The sequence below is a fragment of the Lolium rigidum genome, chromosome 7 (genome assembly GCF_022539505.1).
Source record: "Lolium rigidum isolate FL_2022 chromosome 7, APGP_CSIRO_Lrig_0.1, whole genome shotgun sequence".
Taxonomy (NCBI): domain Eukaryota; kingdom Viridiplantae; phylum Streptophyta; class Magnoliopsida; order Poales; family Poaceae; genus Lolium; species Lolium rigidum.
In genome coordinates, this window is record NC_061514.1 from 230,164,729 (window position 1) to 230,180,860 (window position 16,132).

Below are 16,132 nucleotides of genomic sequence, written 5' to 3' on the forward strand. Positions count from 1 at the left end.
CCAACATCCAACAAAAATGCATGATCTGCAGACAGCGAGACCGGGCTTCAGGAAAAACTTTAGCCAAAATACCATATTTTGGTGGCTAGGAATTTGGGATGGAGAAACAGCACAAAAAAAATCACCAATCTCACGAATCTGAGTACTAATTGTAACCAATCAAATCCAAGCAGAAAGTCAGATAGTACTTCCGTAAATCACACGTCCAAAAACACATCGTAGAAAAGCACGAAAAAAGAGCTCTAAAATAGCACAACGTCCACGGCTGTGGCAGAGGTGCGACTGAAGGCAGCAAACTGGCGGCTCAGCATAAGAGGAGGACAATGCGGGCCAGGCTACATGCCCAGCACTCGTCCGGCGTCCTCGGAGCATGACATAGCCGTAGAACGCCTCCTTCGCCTCATCAGCATTGGAGATGAAGAAAAAGACGACCATGGGGAGGAGGATCGAGGGGCGTCGAGCAGTGTCGGAGGGAGAGCGGCAACCCTCTGTCCTACATTAATCGACTAAGCTCGGCTTGATATCACGCACGCCGCCGTCGCCACTACGGGCCTCAACCATCGCCTGACCGTGGACATGGATCGAGACATGAACATGATTGAGGAAATGCTAAAACGTGCAGAAAAATCATCACTGGAAACTGGATCGGAAAAACAAATCCAGGTTAGGATCCGAGAATGCCACCACAGCTCCACACATCTAACTCAATTACAAGAGGAAATCCAGATCGATGAGAAAGTAGAGCAAAACTTTATTTCACATATCCTGATTCCGTTAAACCGTGAGGTAAAATCCAGATCGGACAAAAAAGGTGGAGCAAATCAAGATCGAATAAAACAGCGGACGAGCTCGCGCGTGCCTCCGCCCAGCTTCTCCTTCCTCCCGGCGCCGCCTGCTGGAGCCCCTCGACGCCCGGGACGGCCGTACTCTTCTCGCATGTGCCACCATCTGCGGTCGATGGAGAAAGTGAGAGAAAGGCAGGCTGACTCCCTCAAACCATGAACAAAAATCGGATCTGTATTGGAAACACACAAATTTGTCTTTTTTACACCTTTTGACAATTTGTCAAGGTCACGGTGGCTAGAGCCATACCGTATGAAAATGTGCTTTTTTTACTTGTTTTCACACATTTGAGTCGGCCACGGTCCTGGTTGTAGTACACGGCCACACGTAGTCAAAGTCCAAAAAATTGCCAACCGTGACCGTACTTCTGTTGTTGTTTTAGCAAAATAAATGCTACGGTTTTTGGAAATTTACCGTCGGACGGGTTCTTTTCCTATGGTACAGCCCGTGTCCGTGGCTGGCTGTTGTTTTGGTATTTGCAAGAGTTACGGTATGGTTAACTAACGGAGACGATTGTTCGAAATGGGAAGAAAACGAAAAGGTCTAACACCGTGTGCTCCTTTTGTGCTCCCTATAGATCATCTAATGGTTGGATGTGTATGCATAGCTACCACCCATGGTAGCCCACTATTTTCCATATATATATATATATATATATATATATATATATATAGGTCTGCTATTCTCGAACCGGTTCGAGAATAACTATTCTCGAACCCTTTCTGAACTTCCCACTTATTTGCACGTGAACTTCCTGACGGAACACTATAATTCCATGTTTTGGCGGACAATGTTTTGAGGCTGATTTTCGAAGTGTTTATCGGAATGATGCATATGATATACCGTTGGAAAGCTACAGAAATTTCGCAACCTTTTTGTTCAGAAACTGTTCCCAAATTCGTAACGGTATAAAAGTAATTTCAAATATACAAAACTATTTTTTCGCGGATTTCTGCATTTTCGTGCAGTTTTTTCCGTCTAATTTTTAAATCGTTTGTCCGATTGATGCATATGATATACCGTTAGAAAGGTATGCAAATTGCGCAACTTTTTTATGTTCAATGGTTTTCCAAATTACGTATGGTTTAAGAGCAGATTTGAAACTACGTTAATCTGTTATCCGAACTTCTTAATTTTTTGTACTTGTCTTTTGGGATTTTGTCCGAACCACTTCTCAAAATGGTACAAATGATATGGCTCTTGAAAGATATTGGTTAGGCGCAAGTTTTTTATGTTGAATAGTTTTCCAAATTCTAAACGGTTTAAGATTAATTTCAGAAATATGGAAAATGAGTTATGACGTCGACATATGAACATTTTGAAATTGGCTTGCCTAGATTGATTATGTGTGGCATGGCGGTACATTTGAGTATTAGCAGAGTCATATCACTATCGATTGCACGGGGTGGATGCCGATTTGGGCAATCGGAGCACGTGTGAATGGTTTCTATGTGTATGATTTCCGTCCAGGAAAAATAGACTACATGAACTGCCTTGTAAATAGGTGTGAACTTCTCCGAACATGTTAGTGAACCTCCGATCGCAGTGTAAAAGTTCCATATTGTATATTGTTTTTGTCAAAGTTTTCAAACCGTTTATCGAAATGTTTCATAACTAAAGACCAATTTAAAATGTACCAAAGTATGCAAATAAAATATCGTTGGAAAGCTATGCAGATTCCACAACCTTTTCATATAGGACATTTCCTAAAATGTTTCATAACTAAAGACCAATTTAAAATGTACCAAAGTATGGAATTTTTAACTTGTCTATTTCTGTGGTATTTTTACGGTGAACTTCTTTGATTTTGTACAATGAACCGTTGAAGCTCAAAGAGTAAGCTCATATTTGCTCATATTTAAATGGTGTATGGCTTTCTAGATTTAAAATCAAAACTTCGGACATGCTAACAAGTGAACCGTTGTTTTTTTGCAAGTGAACTTCAAATTTCTTCTTCCAACTTTTGTTATATGTTTTTTGAGTGAGAGATCTTTCAATTACTTTATTCAGCAAATTCAAATGATTTGTCGAGTTGAAATAAACAAAATCAAACTTCACGACACAAAAATATTACCTATTGTTCCTCGTGGATGAATTGAACTCTTTTGCCAAGAATAAATGAACTACCTTTGCTCAATGTAAAGTGAACTTCTCATACAAACAAAGTGCACCTTAGAACTAACTTTTAACTAATACTATGCATCCAATAAGAGTGAACTGTCAAGATAAAAAAAAGTGAACTTTTGCCAAGAATAAAAGATGAGTGGAATTGAACTATTCGATTAATTTAATAGGACTTCTCATCTTGCACGGTGCAATTCTGATTCTTTTTTATTGTGCACTTTTAACTAAAATTGCCAACACATATGGCACTAACTTCCGTAAAACAAAATTGAACTTTCAGCGTAAATAACAATGAACTTCTTTTTTTTTCTATCACACATCAACACAAGTATATGCTATTCATTTCCCCAAATTATTACAAGTAATCACAGCTGAAGGCAAAAGTGAACTGTCAGACACAGTAGCACTTCACGGAGGAAAAATCCTACACAACCTCTGTGACACAGTAGCACTTCATCAAGTTACAGTTTTAATCCCCGGCCGCGCGCACAGGACTGCTAGTGTATGTGCTGGTGGACTTCCTGTCCGTGCACAACCAACTTCCAGGGGATCAAGCTGCAGAACGACTGCACAAGGGAGCAGGAAAATGAGATCAAATATCAGAAGTGTCACTTATAAACTATCACAATGTAAGTATGCTTGACAGATATAAGAGGTGACTTTTGCATCACCATTTGAAATAATAAACTTCAATCCTCCCTATTAGTCTCTCCCAAAAATTACAATTGATGTAGATACTGCTAAGTTAAGAATTAATAAAACTGCATCATAATTCACAGGCTAGCAGTTCAGCACTCACTTTAAATCCTAGCCATTCTTATGAATAAACTGAAGTATGAGAAGTGAATTCCCCGCATGAGGATAAACAGAACTTCAGTGAAGGTAAAACTGAACTGGACTCCGTAACAACGGTAGAACAACACTGCAGAACCTGGTGGTTTACCCCTAGCAGCATCTCTGCAAAACGAGGTCTCCGCGCTGGTCGGGTTTAGAGAACGCACAAAACGAAACTTGGATTAGAAATAAAAGAATAATCCACCTACCAGGATTATCTAAATTGAAGTGTCGGGAGATGTGAACTTCAACAATTAGGAGAAGTGAACGTCACCAATTAGGAGAAGTTAATTCCATAGATTAAAAGAACTGAACTTCTGATGATGAAAAATAGTTTTTGCATATTTGTTTGTATAGCTACACCCCGCAATGTTTTTTATATAGAACTTCCTATGTCAACAAAGTGAACGTCCTGACAAAAATATAAATTTGAGGTACAATGTACCGTGCACTACACTGTGTGCTGCATTGTTACAACTATTTTATCCCTGCGATTTTACAATACATCGCCCAAAACTAGAAATCAGCAGTTCGCAAACCTGAAGATGGAGCTGCAAGTGCTAGAGCGATGTGAACTACAGCGGACTGCTAGTGCTTTTAAGTGAGATCACCGAGTGAACTCCAGATCAAGTGCACCAACTGCCTAAAATAAACAAGTGTACCAGTGGCATTTTCCCGTCTCGTTTTTTACAGGTACGTGAACTCCCTTTCCCTTCTTCGCCCTAAAGAGAAGACCAAACTGAACTTCAGAAAAAGAAAAGAGTGAACTCCATCGAGAAAAAGAAAAAAGTGAACTCCGGATCATAATAGAGCGAACATCCATACACCGAGCTAACTGGAGAAGAGTGAACTTTCCGTAAAAAATAAGTGAACTTCTCCGTAGCATCGGCACATACATATTAGTAAGAATGAATGCCCAGTACGGGCATCATGAACTACGTAACAATGGTTTCTTTTAACACGGAGAACTCTTGTTAATATTAGAGGGTACATTTTGAAATTAAAGTGTACTTCACGGCAAGGAAATATCGACATTCATAACATGCATTTTGTACACATCATTTTTCATTTACACCAAAAGACTAAACTTCATATTTCTTGCATTTTCTAATCCTTCTTTTTACATGTCGGTGCAAATATGTAATGAATAATTCAAAAGAATTAACACAAATTTACCAATTTTTGCCAAATCTGAACTCATTCACATATAGAATTATAGACAGTGATCATATGATTGAATCTACCTGTTTTTTGTCACAATCTTGCGCTTGCATTTCTGAACAGAAATTTCAGGAAAGTATCTGGTGCCATATCCTGCAACAGAGCAGTGCAATGCACATATTACATACAGTAGAGAATGACGAACTTGAAGTGTTGAAACCTTTGTGCAAATGAAGAGATGAAGTACAAGTATAGAAATATGCAAATCAACAGATGAAAAGCAGCGGACTGGAAAGCTAAGGATGTGGAGGCACTATTAAGAAAAATAAAAGAGATCAGGGGTAAACAGGAATAAAAGAGAATCAGGGGAAAACCTTTTCTCCTCCTGTACTACCTGTGTAGGTGTGGCTGAGGCTGCCGGTGGAGGAGGGCCGGACGCCCGGGTGACCGGTTCCTTAGCAGCGACGAGGGCACTCGGGGCGAGGAGGCTCAGCGCAGGCTCCGCTGGACTCCAGCAGCGGGCATTTGAACCAAGTGAGCTTCCGAAAGAAGTTGAGGTGAACTTCCAAATATATAAAATGAAAATAGCATAGATGTGAACTTGGCGAATTAAGAGAAGTGGGCTTCACAGATTATGATAAGTGAGCTTCACGGATTAGAAGAAGTGAGCTTCATGGATTATAAGAACTGGCAGAAATATATAAAATGAAAATAGCAGTAGATGTGTCGCGAATTATGAGAAGTGAGCTTCACAGATTAGGAGAAGTGAGCTTCACAGATTAGGAGAAGTGAGCTTCACTGATTATAAGAAGTGGCAGGAATATATAAAATGAAAATAGCAGTATATGTGAACTTCGCGAATTAAGAGAAGTGAGCTTCACATATAAGGAGAAGTGAGCTTCACGGATTATAAGAAGTGAGCTTCACAGATTAGTAGACTAGAATACCGCATCATAATCAATCAGTTGTCAACCCATTTCATATCTCATAATGTTTCAGTAATTGGTTATTAACGAATCAATTCAATAATCACTAGCTATCTATGAAACAAACAAGAAAAGGGATTGTGATGAGAATGTTGTACATACAGAGGAAGTTTGAGCAGACACCATTGACGACCATCCCCTGGTTATTGGTATACACGAGCCTCTTGCCGCAGAGCCATACCATCTTGGCGTTCCCAAAGCCCCCAAGAGGCCTACTGGCCAAAATTGTTGCAAAGATATAGGAGTTCAGAGGAGGCAGCTTACTTGTGACAAACAACAACAAACTGAACCGCACCATGGCTAACAGTGAACTGCATCACTACTACTTGATCGAGATAGCATAGTGGTCATGGTAACCTACCAATAATTAATAAGAATAGGATAAATTGTTCAAAATGTAAGATTGTAAGTCATTATGCTTTAAACAGGGCCAATAAGAACGAACTTGCTATGAAGAACTAGATAGTCAAATAAAAGGTGAACTAGATAGCCAAACTGTCCAAGGATCCCGACTACTACATCCTGGCGCTGCCGTCCCCCAGCGGTAGGTGCGGGTGAACTCCCTGGCGGCGCAGGGCGAGCTGCCTACGAGGAGCGAGTCAGGGAAAAGGGGATCATGGAGTTCTTTGCCACTCTTTTTCTTTTTAATGTTTTGTGATTTGAACTACTATACATTACTAGCGTCCGAACTACTATACATTTAAATCTGAACTTCAATTTAGAGATAAAACACAAGTAAAAAAAATGCACTACAGAAAATAAGGTACGTTCTCATGTTTTTCCTTTGAGAAGTGGAATATCATATATTATTTATATTTTACAGGTTTTTCAGTAAATTAACCGCTCTATCTTAATAGGTGGACTTCCTTTTCTAAGTATACAAACCGGTCTGGAGCTCACGCACAAGACAGGGCTTCCGAATTACAATAAGCGAACCTCTTGACAAAAATATGAACAATTTTGACTCCACACTCAAGTGGAATTGAATTTCTCCCACGAATAAAGTGAACTTCCATGGATTCCTTTCTTTTGTAACATATTTTGTGATAACACAAATAATATACCGTTACTCAAGTGAAATATGAATGTTCTATTTATTACCGAGTGGACTGCCCGGTTCAAACTAGTGATCTTCCCCCAAATAAACAAGTGTGATATCTTGGTAAACATTTTGTGAGCTACCCGAAATAGAGAAGTTTACTGCCAGGTGGATTACCCCGTATAAACGATGTAAATATACAGGGTAATCAAGTGACCTTTGTGACAGTAAGTGAACTCTTGCTCAGAGCTTCTCACGTTCACCAACAGAGAACACCAAAGTGAACCTCACATAAAGAACATAGTGAACTTGAGAAGTGAACATGGTGAATACCTGAACATGCAGCTAACCGGGGAAAAAACCACACATCAACAGGTGCTAGGCTCAAGTCCTCCAGAAAAGAGAGAGGCTCCAGCAGCTAATGAGTCAATGGAGGCCAACTGCAAACTGCACCACATTCAACCGTGAATAGGTTAATTCATTGCATTAAGCATCAAATCAAACAACAATGAACTACACCACAAGTGAATGTGAACTGTACCCATGGGTGGTGGCACCAAGCAGTAGGACCTGCACAAGAGCACGAGGCACACCAACAGAGCAGGGTATGTGCCAGACGACGGAGGTGCGCACCAGCTTCAGTTCAGAAAAGGCACGCACCCAGTTTAGAATAATTTCATCTGGAAATTCAGAAAATTAGCAACTTACATGTACAAGGAGAAATAGAAACGAGAGATACACCTCTCATTATGCTCAAACGAACTCAGTGAAACGAACAGCTAGGACGGCGCTCGCTGTCGAGGTACAGGATCAAAACGGGAGTTCAAAGAAAACTAGAAAAGGGTGTCGTAGTTCACTGGTACCAGGCCTTTCTTGCTGCTGGCCGATTTGCAACCCTCAAATAACTAAGAAATGGAAGTATGAGTAGTTCAAAATTGGACCAATTTTATCACATATGCATCGATGGTTGTTTACATTCAGAACTACTGGCAGGAGTTCAGGAAATTAAGAACACGCACTCAACATGTTGCTTAGCTGTCAAGATAGATTACTCTTTTTGCTGTACAATAAACACTTATCCAATATTCATATCAGAACTGAACTTACGGCAGACATGCAAACAACACACACTAAAGTAATTTGATAGATTCACATCGGAACTGAAATCTTTCTACAAGAAATTATTTTATTAGTACATTGTAGCTACCTTGCAGCAAGGAAGGGATTAGCACCAGCAACAATGCATACGGGGAGGATGCAGAAGTAGGACCGTGGCATAATATGACTGAAGGTGGAGAAATGCATACTCGCGGCGGGAGGTTCAAAGGCACCAGCTCGCACTTGCGCCTGTTCTATTTTTTCAAGCTATACTGTGTTAAATATCCCTGAAAATATGAAAAAACATACTACCGAAAAAATAAAAGTGAACTTGCCACAAAGCAAAAGTTAACTATGCTCGGTGAATGAAGTTCTTAGAAAAGTTAAAGTAAACTTTCGTTTTGTTTTTGTGATTCTAACGGAATGTTTAAGAGAAATGACCCACAGAATACAAGGATAATAGTTTAGATTGGATGATGCATTTTTCTGTATTAAGAATTAAGATAAGCCTTTTTACTCCAACCAATACATCAAGGACAGGGATAGTGAAGTTCACGACAACCACACAGTATTAGCAGTTCAGACCAGTAGGAAAAAGAAATTCAGAATAGCAGAAAACTAACTTCATACGACGCAGCGGGTTGTGGAATCCCGGATCACCAGCCGTTGAGGATTGCCGTGAAGACTGACGAGGAAAGCAGTGTTCCTGCGTCTTACGAGCAGTCGACGCTCGTTTGTCACTCCGATGAAATCCAACGAGATGAGGTGATGAACTCTAGCGCGCTGCCACGGTAGACTGGCCGGCAGGCGCGAACGACCTCCTGGTCAGCGGCCAGCGCAGGGCGCATCGGCGGCGTAGAGAACCTCCTGCCCGGCGGACACCAAGACGGTGGTCTGGAGTTCGGGGCAGTGCAGAGGATGCCAAGACGGCGGCGCATGGGGGTTGCAGGCCGAGCGGCGAGCGGGGGTTGCAGGCCGAGCCGGTCGAGGCGCGCCCCCTCTAGGCTGCGCGCGGTACAGATGGAGATCCGACTATGCGTGGGAGAAAGACTTGGCCTGTCGCCGGGAAGAAGGCGGGCGGCGATGTCGGCTGCCGCCAGAAAGAAGGTCAGCGGGAGTTGGGACCGGGCGGCGACGCCGGCTGCCGCCGGGAAGAAGGTGAGGCGGGATTGGGGCCGGGCTGCGACGCCGGCTGCCGCCGGGAAGAAGGTGAGGCGGGATTTGGGGCTGGGCGGCGCAGTACCTCCGTCGGTAGGAAAGAGAGTGGGGAGGAGATGGTGGAGAATTTGGGGGCAGGGTCGTGCGGGAGGTGGGGCTCGGGTGGGTGGTGGCCGGTTCGGTTGGTTTTTCCGGTTGACATGAGGGGGTTCTAGAATAGCTATTCTAGAACCCCTCTTAAGGGGGGTTCGAGAATAGTTGGGCTCTATATATATATATATATATATATATATATATATATATATATATATATATATATATATATATATATATAGGGTTACACTATTTTGCAACCGGTGCTCAAAATAATATTTTGAGCACCACATGCTCTATATAGGATGCGATCCGGTAGAAAAAAAACATCCCACATAAATCTACCCTCACTAGCCCCGTACCAAACCCACCCACCCCCGACCCACTGTCCCCTACCCCTACCCCCGCCCCCGCCGCCGCCGGCAACCCCCAGTCACCCACCGCAACCGCCGCCGGTCAACCTACAGCCACCTCCGCCTGGACGGGCCTGCATCGCCGCCGACCATCCCCAACCCCACCTCCGCCTGGACGGCCCCCGCGCCGCTGCTTGGAGGGCTAGTGCTGCGCCACCGCGTCGAGGACCCCGCGCTGCCGCCTGGATGCCCCCCGCGCCGTCGCCAGCATGGTCGGCGCGCCGCTGCCTCGAGGTCTCGCGTGGCGCCGCCTCGAGGACCGAGCGCGCCGCCCGCCCTTCTTCCTCGTGGATGTCGGCCTCCCTTCTTCCCCGCGGCAGTGGGCCCTTCTTCCACGCCGCCGGTAATGGCTTCGTCCGCCTCTGACCCAGTTCGCCGCCTCCCCTGCACCGCCAAGGGCGCCACCGCGCCAGATCGCCGTCCCCACCCGTCGCGCCACCCAGCCGCTGTGGCTCCTCAATGCAGCCGGGCGCTCCTCTGGCCCCGCCACGACCGTCGGGGGACTCGGCCGCCGTCGTGCCTCCTCAAGCTCCCAGTCGGATCCCATGTTCCCTGCCACCACCACCACCCGAGAGGACGGAGGCAAGCAACCCCCTGTTCTTATAAGTGGCTCCAGCGACTACCGGGTTCAGTTCTCGGCCTCTCTTCTTTTATTTCTATCCACAATAGTACAATTGTATGAACAGAAGCAGTGCAATTGTGTTAGCACAGGCAGTGCAATTGTTGGTTAAGATAAGTAGGATTTTTTTTTTGATTCCGGCAGCAATTGTTGGTTAGGAGAAGTACGGAAGATTAGTTTTATTCCGGCAACCATGTATTGTTGCCTCCTTTGATTAAATTGGCTTGTGCGTAGTAATGTGCTGACCACGATCGGTTGTGCGTTTGCAAATAGCTAATTAAATTTGTCCCAACATTCACACCACTAGTAGTAAGTACAGTCATTAGGCGTCGGCAGTACAAGCATTGAGACTAGGAATTACAATTGGCACATATATCATTGTCTTGTTTTTCTCTTAGACATGAACTTTTGTTAGTCATGGACCTGTACTTCTGATAAGCATCGCTCTATGTTTTTCCTTGTGATAAAAGGCATTAGCTGTGATAAAAGATACTTGGTAGCATCTTTTGTTGTGTGTACTTCTTAAATTAGTTGATTTGAATTTCCCATCGATATAGTGCTTGAACTTCCCTGCAATATTGTGTTTATTTTCCGGAAGTTTTTATACTCTGCAACAGCAGTCTACACTATGCTGTGAATATGCTTCACATGCTCTTGCTGATCCGGCCATTAAGAAACGAGTTTAATTGGGTCTTGATGGTCGGTGCTGGATACCATGCGTAGTAGTATAGCAACTTGGCTACTATTGTGTTCAGCCATCAAGTGTTCTTTAGGACTTTATATTAGCTCACTAATGGCAAGTGTTTCCAGGCTTGCAGCTGATCCATCTCAAACAAGATAAACTTTTCAGTTGTTTCGTCCAGGCACTCCCAAGTTCTGCAAACCAGCGGAATGCGGAATTTTTTTCCGTGGCGGAAGTTTCTGCTCCGTGTGCCGACCTACCGCCGCTCACCCTTGGCTGCTGATGGTACTGCTTTCACGCGCGCGAGTTTTGTTATTGTTGGTCACTTGTCCAGTTTCTCTCGCTGGTGCCAGGCGTTGCTGCTGCTGCTACACTGTCTCTCAATTATGTATTCTGCTACTGGTCTCTGTCCTGTTGATTGATTTTGCTCCTAATAACCAAGTGCCGTCAGTTGAACACTGAATCTGTAGAAAGTAATATAAACATTCACAAATTTATTCAAGTTCAAATATTGGAGGTAGGCATCGATGCAGGGGAGGATTGGATGGATTCCTAGATCGATGAAGTGCATCATGTCGGGAATATTATTGTACTTGTAAGATATTTGCTTAGCTTGTTAGAGTGTGTTTATTATTGTTCTCAAGATCGGGAACTTATTATAGTTGGCAACAATGGCATTAGGATTACAAACTAGATATCTGTGACATATTCAGTCAATATATATCAAATTCTTGTGCTGCACTACTTGTGTTAAGAGTATAAATATTGCTTGTGAGTCCTTACTCACCCAGATAGATGTTCACACATTTTTGTTAGTGGTTCAGTTCAGGAGTAAGTAAGGTCTTCATTTATGCCATGTTTAATGTGTCAAGTAATAGGCTAGTAAGCCTGCATAGTTTAGAAATCAAACATATTAAGCCTGCATTTTGTAATACTGATGAAGTAGTGTTTGATGAACCTCTTGTATCTTTTGTATTTTCATTTCCGAGAAGCACTTGCCCACTCAAATCTACTAAATATGTTGGTTTTGCATCAGCTGGCTTCAGCAAGTTCACTCAAATCTGCTCAACCAGAGGGATATGATCTTTCAAAATAATCAATTCAACTAACCCTAGATACACATCTTCTTCTCAGGTACTCCTTCGCTGCTAGGGCGGCAACGTGCTGATGCTAATGGGGTCCAGCGCTCTACTCCAGGAGCACATGGGCCGGCGACGCGCTGGGCTAGCAGGAGCATGGGGGCCGGAGACGTGGGCGATGCGGTCGGCAAGCGGGAGCATGGCTAGCCGGCAAGTTGCTGCTTGCTGGCGCCGAGAGAAGGGCAATGTGTTTGACGGTTTGAAGTAAAGGCTTTCATCCGAAATGCCTAGCCGTTCTATGCATGTTCTCGTGATTGTAGCTCTTAATGAGATGATCTTGTGAACTGGAAATTTGACTGCTGTTGTACGTATTTGTTTATGTAAATTCATACTGGCTTATGTATCACAAGCTGAACGAAATAGCTGACTACTTAGACAAACTGACCGAACGAACGAGCAGTTGATCCTGTGATATTTTGGATCAGTAATATCAAACCTTCCAGCGCTAGCTGCACTGATCGAAACTTTCCAGCGCTAGTTGGTTAATGTTGCCTCCCAAGGAGAGTAGTATATATTCGTCTGTATTTGTATTTCCGTGTAAACCTATCTGTTCAATCATATACTTGACAATGAGAAGTATATGAAATGTAAGGAAAAATAATTAAATTGTACACCAAAAATATTAAATTCATCCATACAGAATTATAATAAAATCATATGTAAAAGAAGTATCTGTTAGGAAGTACATACAAGAACGATGGCAATTACAAGAGTTTACTCCCGGAAAGTACATACAATACCAACGAGAATTACATGGGTTAATGATTTCTATAAAATTTTGAAAATCCAAATCTACAAAAAACCGCGAGGAAGTTCAAATATTTGATGAAGAGAAGTAAAACCATTCGACATGAGTAGTACATCCACTTAATATAGGTAGTACAAGAAACCGAGTAAAAACCAAATGTTGAAAAAACAAAATATTCTCGTCATCCGCGAGGAAGTACAAGCAGCAATCCTGAGAAGTAGAACCATTCGACAAGAGCAGTACACCCACTATATATAGTAAATACAAGAAAACTAATTAAAAACCAAATGTAGAAAAAAATAAAATAATCTCATCATTCGTGAGGAAGTACAAGCAGCGATTCCGAGAAGTTCAAGCGAAGACTACATGAAGTACATGCAGTACGGGAGTACAAAATATCCAAAGAAAATCCGCCAAATAATTTCACATAAAAATGTTGGGAAGTCCAAAGGTTAAGATCCAGGAAGTGCAAAATCTCTTAAATAAAGCATAGGGACAATCTAAAATTATCATTCCGAAACACACATGTTTAGTTTTAGTAAAACACACTAGTATCAAAGCATTTACGGGAAGTACAACCATGAAGCCATGAAGTAGAAGGACATGTCGCGTGAAGTTCAGATGCGTGTGGTTGTGCTGAGCATTTTGTGTGGCCGTTGACCTCAAATGGACACTATACGAGAAAACTATAGTTGTTTTACTGAACACTTTCGTGAAACAACGCCAAGAAGTACAACCATTTGACATAGGCAGTACACCCACTTAATGTAGGAAGTACAAGAAAACCGACAAAATCCACATGTAGAAAAAACAAAATAATACCACCACCCGCGAGGAAGTTCAAATACTTGAGTACGATAAGTACAACTATTCTAAATAAGCACTACACCCACTTAATACAGGAAGTACGAGAAAACAAACAAAATCTAAATGTAGATAAAACAAAATAATACCACCACCAACAAGGAAGTTCAAACACTTGTTTACGATAAGTACAACCATTCGACATAAGAAGTACACCACTTAATATAGGAAGTACAAGAAACCGACAAAATCCTAATGCACAAAAAATAAAAAATAAAAATCCTCATCCGCGGGAAGTACAATCTGTGATTTCGAGAAGTACAAGCGGTGACTGCAGGAAGTACAAGCGGTAACTACAGGAAGTAGACAGTGTTAAGATAAAATTTATTAGTTTTTCTGAACAGCTTCGTGAAACAGCATCAAGAAGTACAACCGCATTGCCCGAGCGAGTACAAGCTCATGTCGGCGGAAGTTCAATGCTCTGTTTTTTGCGAGGCGGAAATCTATTGTGAAAATCTCATTGTTTTGTTCACTAACCAACTCAACCATTGCCACCCAAAGATTTATATGATAGAGTATGAGTCTGATTTCATTACCTACAACATTTCACAACAAATAAATGGATCTAATCCATCGAATTCGAGTCATTATCTCGCAAAGTATACCGGAAACATGATTTCAAAACTTCTAAAATTACTTTTAAACCGTTTCGATTTGGCAAAAATGGTAGATACGAAAAAGATGCGCCCTTTCGACACCTTTCCAACCGTATATCATTTGCATTGTTTCAATATACCGGATGGAAATCGCGGGCAAAATCATTCGGTGCCCGTCACATAAAACGGGCGGACAGTAATTCAAGTTTTTCTTTTAAACTGTAAGGAATCAGAGAAAACAATTGGAATAAGAAAGTTGCGCCTAGTTCATAGCTTTCCAACGCCATATTATTTGCATCATTCCGACAAACGGTTGAAACAAATCATCCAAATTGCCGTCCGCTCGTTTTTAAGTACGTTCGAATTTCGGTATTTTCAAAATTGTTCAAAAACTGTGAGGATTTTGAAAAAACATAAAACATGAAAAAGTTGCGCAATTTCATTATCTATCCAACGGTATATCATTTGTACATTTCCGATAAGCGAGTCAAAAATCAAGCTATAAGTTCGTTTTCTGGCCATATAGAAGCATTTTCGTATTTTCAAAATTAAATTTAAACCGTGCTGAATCTGTGAAAGTTGCGAACATGAAAAAGTTGCGGTTTTTCATTATCTATCCAACGGTATATCATTTGCACACTTCCTCCAAATGGTTGAAAAAGTCGTAGTGTAATCAGTAGCTCTTAAGAAAATGGGAAGTTCAAGTAAGTTCCGACAAAAAGGTCAACCCCCTTATCCAGGAAGTTCAACCTTGTGTCCAGGAAAGTACAAGTCGGTGTCCAGGAAAGTCACCGGTTGCGAGAATAGTGCTGGTATAATATATATATATATATATATATATATATATATATATATATATATATATATATATATATATATATATATATATATATATATATATATATATAGGGTTGCACTATTCCGCAACCGGTGCTCAGAATAATATTCTGAGCACCGTCCGGCCCTATAAAGAGGCGGCCCGAAAAAAAAGCGAAAACGCTCCGCACCCGCACCCGCACCCGTCCAAAGAAAACCATCCACGAATCCCAAATCCATCCCCTTCCCCACGACCTTAACCACCATGGCGCTCACTACCGGTCTTCCCACTGCTGCCGGAAAAGATCCCTCCACTGGGAGGCGATGCCCTCCCCGTCGGCCGCCGGATCCTTCCCACCGCGGCTACCCTCGCTCGGCCGTCGCATCTCTAGATCCCTACTACATCGGCCGATGTGCCTTCCTACCTCGCCGCCACATGCACCTTCCGCCGCTGCCGACGCGATTCCCGGCCGTGGCGTGACTTCCGGCCCCCGGCGCAACTCTCCCAGCTCGAACTCCTCCGATTCCATTAGTGCAGCAGCCCCCATCGTCGACATGACCATCTTCCCCGCCGGACCTGGACGAGAACCTATTCTGCTAGGCTGCTCGCGAATTCCTGTCTGCAGGTCCGTTGGTCGTCCATGGCAAGCTCAATTTGAGAAATTCTCAGTTTATGTATAAATCAGTGCATGAATATGTGGAACGTGTTCAATTGATTCCTTCGCTGGTTCAATTTTGGGAGAAAAATTAGTTCCAGCAGCGGAGAGATAATTGTCGCACGTACACCGACGGTGTTCGTCTTCGGCCGGACGGCCAGGAGCTTGAGGCACCGGAGCCTCACGGAGGCCAAAATTAAAACTTCTGGGCGTCCGATACCAGTGGTCGCTGCAGGAGTGCCTTTCTGGGATTCCTCCACCGC

The 16,132-nt window shown here is 42.7% G+C and overlaps 1 long non-coding RNA gene across 1 annotated transcript; it reads right to left on the reverse strand.

The window, feature by feature from the left end:
- Positions 1-3,867: 3,867 nt before the first annotated feature.
- On the reverse strand, positions 3,868-5,263 carry LOC124670019. The gene is made up of 3 exons (XR_006992371.1): positions 5,046-5,263; positions 4,341-4,523; positions 3,868-3,945 (listed from the first exon to the last, which is right to left on the reverse strand). It is a non-coding gene; the product is annotated as an uncharacterized LOC124670019 (long non-coding RNA).
- Between the last annotated feature and the right edge of the window lie 10,869 nt (positions 5,264-16,132).